This window comes from Cupressus sempervirens, unplaced genomic scaffold (genome assembly GCF_028749045.1).
Source record: "Cupressus sempervirens isolate cs-2001-9-10 unplaced genomic scaffold, ASM2874904v1 CseChr00s100001_01, whole genome shotgun sequence".
NCBI classification, from domain to species: Eukaryota; Viridiplantae; Streptophyta; class Pinopsida; order Cupressales; family Cupressaceae; genus Cupressus; species Cupressus sempervirens.
The window spans coordinates 6,775,974-6,785,504 of NW_028322205.1; the positions used below are offsets into that span (position 1 = coordinate 6,775,974).

Consider the following 9,531-nt stretch of genomic DNA (forward strand, 5'->3'; position numbering starts at 1 on the left):
GAAGACAACACTTTACTAAAAAAGTTTACCTTTTTCTTGAACTTCCATTTCTTTTCCAAGAAGAGATTCAATGGAGCCCTTTACTTCAGTAGGCCTCCTCTATATTTCCTCCTACAATTCTAAGACTTTTGCATTCTTAACATGTTGACATTCCTCCTTTTTTTTCCATCTTATCACCAATTTCTCCACTCCATCTATGATTTTCTTCTCATAAGATTTACCCTTTTTTTTTTTTTATGTTGTCAATTTTTACCTGCAACCTCTTTTCATTTTAATTTATCCTTGTGCATATCATGTATTTCCATTATACTGAAGGTTCACCTTCTTTTGGATTGTGTATAGGTTCAATGAATGCTTACTTTGAGGCCCATTCTATTTTAAAATTCCTAATCGATCTTTTTTGGATTTCACATTAGTTTTTGCATTGTGTTTCCTTTTTCCCTTTCTTGGTCATGCACCATCACCATCTTTGAAATTATCATCCAATTGTATTTTATTATTTTTAGTGAACAGATTGTCCTTCAAGAGAATATGTGGAAATTCGACCCTGAATGCCCAAGTAAAAGGACAACTTGACACCAACAGTTGGATAGGTTATCATGGATTGGTAACCTTCCTCTGAATTTTTATCAGGTACAGCTCCCCGTGCAAGATATACAGTGAATTAAATGTGAGTGCTATTACTAGAAAGCACGAAAGGATATCTAACATCTACCTGTAAACACAGAGTAGATGCAAAACCTAAGAACTAAAAAGAAAGGAGACATAATAAAATAGATTACACAAAGTTAACCTACTGTATACTACATTTCAAAGGATAAAAGTTAAAGAAAAATTTCCATTCTCCTAAGGAAAAATGAATCAAAGCTTCCAGAAGATCCTAATATCAAATGCATATAGAAAACAACAAATTTGATGCACTTAAAGAAAATTGAAAGTTACAGCAACATAACCATCAGTGGAAAGAAAAACTACATGGACTCAAAGTTCCAATTTGTAGATTCCTTTCAAACCTCCCTTCTTTAAGATGTAAAAGACTATAAGGGTCCTATTACACATGCAACAGAAAATGAAACCATCTTTCCTACATTACATTTCAAAATCAAAACCACTTTAATTACTAACACAAAGTTTAGCAAATAAAGCTCTGTTTTGCTCTGTTCTGTATTCCTTTCCCTCTGGATGGAAAAATCTCCCTCTGCCCATAGCACACAGTCTGTAGCTTTCGGAAGCCAAAAAAAATGGAACCCCTTTCTGCATTTGCTAAGATGTATTTATCTTTCTCTATTGCCGGTGGTTGTTCATTTTAGGTAACTAATTCTTGGAATCATTTTCACCCATCCTTTTATCTTCCTGGGGCATTAGACCAACTTCCCATCTTTTGTTACTTAAAATTTAACTTAAACCTTTAAAGAGTTTTAAAGATAAGCTTTGCCGCAATCTTTATCATTCTCATAGATCTCTTAGTTTTGCAATATATCTCTATGTGATAGAAAATCTCCAAGGATTATCAACCAAAATCATAATATCTTTTCGTGGCCACCCCTGATTTGGACAGCTGTATGTTGGTGATGTTTCCACATCAATCATTCTTCATATTTATATCGGTGTCCCCCCAAGTTATGGATAATCGAATTCCCCTTCTTACTGTGAATCTCTTCTTAATAGAAATAAGAATCAAAGTTTATGAGAGGCATGTGTGTTCTCTGATTGGCATATAATAAAAGCGAGGACTTCATATCATAAAGATACCAAGAATCGGCATGGGCCCAGAGCGTTATTGTTATGAAAGGAGAAAGACTAACAAAACTGAGTTGGGGGAACAACTCACGATCTTGGCTTCTAAGATATGATTCTACGAAGCTTTTGTTAGTGTATGTATATTTCTTACCTAGTATTTGCTCTTACTTCAAGGACATCTCAGACCATGCAGCTTCACAGTCAAATTAAATCATAAGAAGCACTTCAGTTTTATGATGATATGCCATTTTTCCATATGCTTTTGTTATTGATACCTGTCATCTAGTCTGGGAAAATAATATAGATTCTATTCAATGCACCCGCTAAGTGCCCAACTTCTCCCCAAAACCCAGATAAGTTCCTTTAAGTCAAGGCTAAGGTATTTAATTAGATTTCTTGGACAGGTGATATGCCAAATCCCTCATACATACTTTGTACATTTAAAACTCTACCTCTCTTCATAGAATTTGACATCATGATCTGGTCACAGGCCTGGAGTGCTTGACTAGCAAAGTATCATACACCAACATCTGGGTCTTTACTTAGTTCAACAAGACATGGGCGAATAATCTATTCCACCGTCGAGCGATCAACAATAGGGATCAATGATTGCAAAACCTTTGCCACATTGAACCAAATGCTTGGAATCCTGCCTTTTGATGCATTGATAACAACAAGTAACATTCTTTCACATATAATTTCTTCCCCCCATCACTGGTACTAGAATGAAATAGTGTGCAATTTTTCATGTGATACAAATAATGAGGATTGTCAATCATATGCGGAACCTATGGAACAATATATAGCATTTCCCAATCTGGACCAAACTCTTCGGCAGGTTGCTTCAAATTGTTGGCCACAACATCACAAATTGAGCACACCTTATCACCAAGCTAGTGCATGCAGAGTGAACCCAACTTATCAGCAAAGAATTCTACCCCCAATTGACTTGCAAGTAGAGGAATGTATTCTACTGCAGCAAGGCGAACTCTTTAACGCTTATCTTCTGCAAGCTTCATAATGGCTGGAAAAAGTGATTGTGACAGTAAATCAATTCCAATTACCTGATTAACTTGATCTATTTTTGTGAACATGACTGTATGTCCAAGGGTTTTTCTCTCTCTTGGCATGCTCACAGTCCTTCATTCCTTTGTACGTGATTACTCCAAGGTTCAGGAAAGTCGCTCTGTACCTATTGTGCATGCATTCACTCTTGGGTTCCAAGATGAGAGAATGCTATATATATTTCAAAATCTGATCCCATGCACATAAATTGTGAAAGCACATCTTTGATTAGCCATCCAACTGCTTTGTCTACTTTATTTCCTTTTCACATCTTTAGTCTAATGGAAGATGAGGCTCGAGTGTAAGCTATGTCCATGTTCATTTGATTATTTTAGACCATGCAGCTTTCACAGCCCAACCTCTCATTGGTTCATTCATGCTTCAGTGATGAATTCACTTTTAGGCTCTCATTATGAACTTTAAATGCCTATTTTTATTATTTTTAATCACATGTAACTCTGGGTGTCCTCCATGGAATCTTGAATACCTTCTGCAATCTGCATTTCAAACCCAAAGTCTGAACTTTTCTTGTATTGAACCTACAGGATGAGTCATCTGAACCATTGAACTGACAAATTTGATCTTGCCAATCTACATTTTGAATTGCTTCGAACTTATTGAACCATTTTGAACCAATGAATGTGAAATTTGCTTAAACTGAAACTACAAGATGCTCGTATGAACCATTGAACTACTTTGAACTACTAAAACACTGTGAACCACTGCATCTGAACTTCATCTTAATCTGCACCCTGGAACTTTCTTAAAGTCATGGGACTAACAAACTAAACCTAGCGAATGCATTGAGATAGAATTCTGAACTTTTCTAACCATTCTACATTCTTGAACTAAACTGCTTTGAACTGTCGAACTTCTTTGAACTACTTCGAACCTCAGTTCGAAGTGGTTCAAAGAGGTTCAACCTCTGAAATTGAAAGTTTTAAAATTGAGACCACCTTGGGTACTAACAATTATTTTGGCTACTCTAGTTATTGACCTAAAGATCTTGGTTACTCTAGGCATTTACCTAAATATCTTCTTCAAGTTCATCATGATCAGAGATATTAGGTTTGCCAACTTCTTCAATATGTGCTAGTGGAAATGGTTGGGAATCTTGTAAATGTAGTTTTAATGTTGTAATTTCCTAATTTTGGCCACCAAAATATGACGACATGGTTTTGTGAGTGCACTTGGATGGACTTTCTTGACTTCCACCACACGTAGGTTTGTAATGACCAATTTAAAGGCCATTAGATTTTAAATCATAACTATGCATATCTCTCCTATTTTCTTCTTCTTGATCATTCCTTAATATATTTCAATGGTAAGATTTGTGTCTTTTAATAATATAATTACATTAACATATATTATATTAACATATAGATTATACAATATAAGTTCAATTATACATAACATATATTATATGTATAGTTATATCATTACTATTAATAGTATTAATGATATACATATTATATATATATATATATATATATATATATAGAGAGAGAGAGAGAGAGAGAGAGAGAGATCTATATCTATTTATAATTAATATTCAATAGTATATTATTTAATATCTAATTACTATATATATAATTATATAGTAACATTTATATTATTATGATCTATAATAATTTATATTTTCATATTAGTATTATTATATTATTCATATCTATTATTTATTTTTGTATTTTAATAATTATTAAATATTATTTTAGCGGGGTCATCACAATTCTCCCCTCTCAAATTCACTTGTCCTCAAGCAATTGATTTGATCCTCATTAGTTCATAGTAAGATTCATTCACTTTCCTACATATGTGTTAGGCACTTGCAAAGTAGACATGTTAGTATATAATAGCATGTGCAAGAACATATGAATGAAGATAGAAACTAGACACATTAATGCATGAAGACACAATACAAGCACAATATAGACACAAATGCATGAAGACATAAAGAAGACACAAAGAAAACACATTGATGCATGAAGACACGGTGTAGACACATAGTATACATTTTAGAATCTAGCCTACAAATTGAAATAGGAAAAGGGTAAGGAAATGTTTTACCACTTTGATCTTGAATGTCGTGCTCCTTTCCCCTGTCTTGAAATAAAAAGTTAGATTGCAGATACATATTCTCTATAGCTAGTATAATAGGGTGCATAATTCCATAGTGGATGGTAGATTTATTGTGGCTCTGTGTTTGGACATGCTTAGCTTGGGGCTCCCTCAAACCTTAGTCCATATTGGGATTCATTTTTCCCCAACATGACCAATTTACTCCTCCTGCTGTGCACACTCCCTACCCACTAGGAACACATTTAATTTTGATTTGGATGGTCCAATTTTATAATTTTTGTCCTTGTAGTAGGTCCCACGATGAATGGAAGATTTACTATGTCTCTGAGTTTGGACATGCTTGTTGGAATTTACAAGTGGGAAGATTTACTTCTGAGAGGGGGGGTGAATTAGAAGTACCAAACTTTAACCTCTTAAACTATTTAACTGAAATCAATCATATGCATCTAACATCTTCTGATAAACATGAAAATAAGGACATGCATGAAAATAGATAACATAAGATTTGATCACCTAGAATCCCTACAAAATGAGAAGGTAAAATTGGGGTGGGGATGACACCCACAACTTGTCACTGTAGCAATATGTAACTAGTTAAGGTTAAAAAAATTGACCATCATCAATGGTATGCCCTATGAAAGGCCTGCCTTAGTAAAGGCTTTACACCCTGTTAAAAGTGACTTGTCTAAAGGGTTTACAAACACTCTCTTGAAATGTCACTCCGTTAAAGGATTTAACACCCTATCAAGGATTTATAATATGGCTATTAAACCAACCTATCATCATAGGATTTACATTCTCCTAATATAATGGTTAGAAGGTATAGTAGAATGTCTTGATTGGATAACTTACAATCTTCAATTGCTGATTCAAGATCCTTGTTCTATCCAAACTAATTTGATCTTTCTTGATCTAATTTTACTCTATTTGAAGTGTTGATACCCTATTCTGACCAACTTGATTATGTAATATTGTTCTTCCTCTAAGTCCTCTCACCCCTTTTAAAGCTTTGCTAGCATTCACTCATGCATTTCCACATGACAATGAATTATGGGGTTTAATCCTCCTTATAAAGGTTTTGAGACTTAGGGTTAGGTATGAATCTACAATTGAGATTCATCCATCTTTCCCGCTCAATTCTTTCTATTTTTCTGATTGGTTTCATGCTCTTTCCATTTTTTTTTGGATTAGTTGCATGCTAATTGCATAGGGAATGTAATAGATTTGATCTTATCTTTTAGATCCTTCTAGATTCATCTTGAGTCAGCTCAAAAATGGTTTACATCTAAGTTTCTGAAGGCACAAACTCTTATGATGATTCTATGTTATTTGGCACTTACTAATTGCTAATGCTTGGCACATATAGGAATTCTATCTTGCTTGCCTCCTATAGGAATTTTATCTTGCTCAGATCCTATAGTAACTCTATCTTTCTTGGCACCTATAGTAACTCTATCTTGCTCAACAACTATAGTAACTCTATCTTTCTTAGCACCTATATTGACTCGGCATCAATTGTCACTTGGTACTTGAAACTTGCTCAGCAATTGAATAACTTGACACCTATTGAATTTATGGCTCGGCAAATACTATAGCTTGGCATCTATATTATACTCAGCATCAACTTAGAAATTTCTTAAATGTATTGACACTCAATTGTCAAAACCAATCTAAGATCAACAATGCTTAGCTTGGGGTTCCCTCAAACCTTAGTCCATATTGGGATTGCTATTCCCCAACATGAATTATTTACTCCTCACCCTGTGCACACTCCCTATGCATCATGAGTTTAATCACAAGGATTTTGAATAATATCACTTGTTGAATTTCCAAACTTTTTCTTAAGGTTGCAACTTATAACCTTTACTGTAATGTCCCTACTAGCGAGGACAATAATATTTACAAAACCAATGTTAGAATTTATAGAATAATAAAATATATTTCACTATCACATGGTGGAAAGAGAAATAATCCCATATATGACAAAGGTTAAGATTACATACCTTGGAAATTACCACCTAATAGTCACAATATGCTTATTATTCCTTAAGCTCTAACCAAGAAAATAATATATGGTTTAAGATGTGTTGATTCGGGCTCATGGGCACTAAGTGTAATCTAACACTTCCTTTGAAGAAGGTACTTTAACCTGCTATATTTTTGTAGTGTACTGAATGACTAGGAAATTTTATTTTAGGCATGCCACCAATGGATTGCAGCTGATTTCCTAATCCTAATGGTTATGACATTCCTTGAGGTAATTTGTAGTCATGAAATGATAGAGGATTAAGATTCAAGTGTTGTTTTTCTTTTTTTTTATGTGATTAATAAATTGAGTTTTATGGATTTCATTTTTTTCAATTTTTTTTTTTGCTTTCGCTATCTTTGGTAAATCCCCTTTATGTTCTACAATGAAGCATTTCTTGCACCACTTCAGGCATGAGAGTTTAACTTTTTGTTCTATTGATTTGGTGAATTCTTAAAACTAATAGATTTTCTGTGTTTGAATGAAGAATTTTTAGTAAAATTTTGTGTCTTGTTTATTGTTTTATATAGATTATATACCTATTTATGATGAATATTTAGTAAAATTTGTAGTCTAGTCAATTATTTTGCTTATATTCTTTGTTTTTGTCTGTAGAATTTTTAGTAAATCTTATAGTCTTGCCAATTGTTTGTGGTTTGTAGTGATACTTTTCATTACTAACTTTCTACTTTGATTCTCAATTATGTTATTCTTTAAAATTTGTGATTTTGTGGCTTATAGTGATATTTATAGTTCCTTTCTTTCTTATAATTTGATAATTCTAATTGTAAGTTATTTTTGAACTTCAAGAAAAGAGAATGTGATTTGAAATTTAAAACATGGAAAATATTTAAAAGCTTGCGATGGCACATGGTTTGAACTTTTCTAACCAATCATACATTGATATGTCAGCCATGGAGAAATATAAAATGAAGGTGAGGTGATGATCGCTAACAATTTTGATTAGTTCATAATTTCAAAGACTCTAGTGAGTTTTTTTGAGAAAACTATAGAATGTAGAGCTACTTGTCATTATTTTGTTGTTTTTCTTCTTGAGGAAGCCTTTCTCATAGAGATTTCAATATTTTTGATGATGCCTGGATCAATCTTGTTGATTGTTTAGTTGAAAATCTAAAGGCATGCTCTAACTTGTGTTATTCAAGTTATAAAAAGTGTGCATTTCCCTATATTAGCATGAGAAGAAGCATTAAGAAAGGTAAATAGGAGATTCTTGTTCCCATGGAAGCTCATCCTTTGTATCCAAAGGCCTCCAAGAATCTAGGAGGAGGCCAATATAGAGGCTCTTTTAATCATGGTAATTTTAGCAATGTGAGGAATTCCTTTAGTAGTGAGTGCTACAATGAAATTGTCCATGTAGATGTCAATGGTTTTACAAAGATCCTTCCAATGGTGCTTCTATGTGGTTGAAGACTCCAAATGATTCTTTTAGAGCTTCTAGTGTTTCTCAAGAGAGTGGGATCAATTTGCACAACAACTGAGTAACACTAATCTTGCTAGAATACTACATAAATGGGTGAATTTATGACAAAGGATGGAATTGTTTGAGAACTCTCTGAAACAAGCTATTGACTCAATTATTGAGGTCTACTTTTTTTTGTAGTTGGTCACTAAGAATCACAGTTCTCAATACACAAACAAACTCATTGACTTTTGCATCATAATGCCTTAGAGCATCCCTTTGACTATTGACCTCTCAATTTTTACAAATATTTTGATTGATGAAACATTATCAAACTTGCTAGTTCTGAATGCCACAAGATGGCAAGTTCAATGCTTTGATACCATTTGTAATGACCCATTTTAGGGCCACTAGATTTTAAAATCATAACTATGCACATCTCTCCTATTTTTTCCTTCTTGATCATCCCTTTATATATTTCAATGGTAATAGTTGTGTCTTTTAATAATATAATTATATTAACATATAATATATTAGCATATAGATTATACTATATAATTTCAATTATACATAACATATATTATATGTATAGTGATATCATTATTATTAATAGTACTAATAATATAAATATTATTTATTTATATCATTATATATATATATATATATATATATATATATATATATACATATATATATATATATATATAGAGAGAGAGAGAGAGAGAGATCTATATCTATTTATAATTTATATTCAATAGTATATTATTTAATATCTAATTACTATATATAATTATATAGTAGCATTTATATTATTATGATCTATAATAATTTATATTTTTATATTAGTATTATTATATTATTCATATATATTATTTATCTTTTGTATCTTAATAATTATTAAATATTATTTTAGCGGGGTTATCATAGACTCTTACCTTTGTTCATGTTCAACATCTCCCAATAAATATAGGCTGTCATAAATTTCAAGTTGTTTAAAAGGTGATAGTCAACTATAGTCTATTACATATATTTATCTAAATAATATTCATTGGTTGTATGAGCTACACTATAAAATATAGATATCCTAGGTCTCCCTAGTTACTACATAACTTGGTGGTACTAGTCACTAGTTTTAGTTGATAACTAACCACTAAAAATCTAATTTTTATCTACTTAATAATCTGAACAAACTAAAATTATA

General features: G+C 32.3%; 1 pseudogene; it reads right to left on the reverse strand.

Moving 5' to 3' along the window:
• LOC149527889 (uncharacterized) overlaps positions 1 to 2,834 on the reverse strand; it is a 93,995-nt pseudogene extending 91,161 nt beyond the window's left edge.
• Positions 2,835 to 9,531: the final 6,697 nt, after the last annotated feature.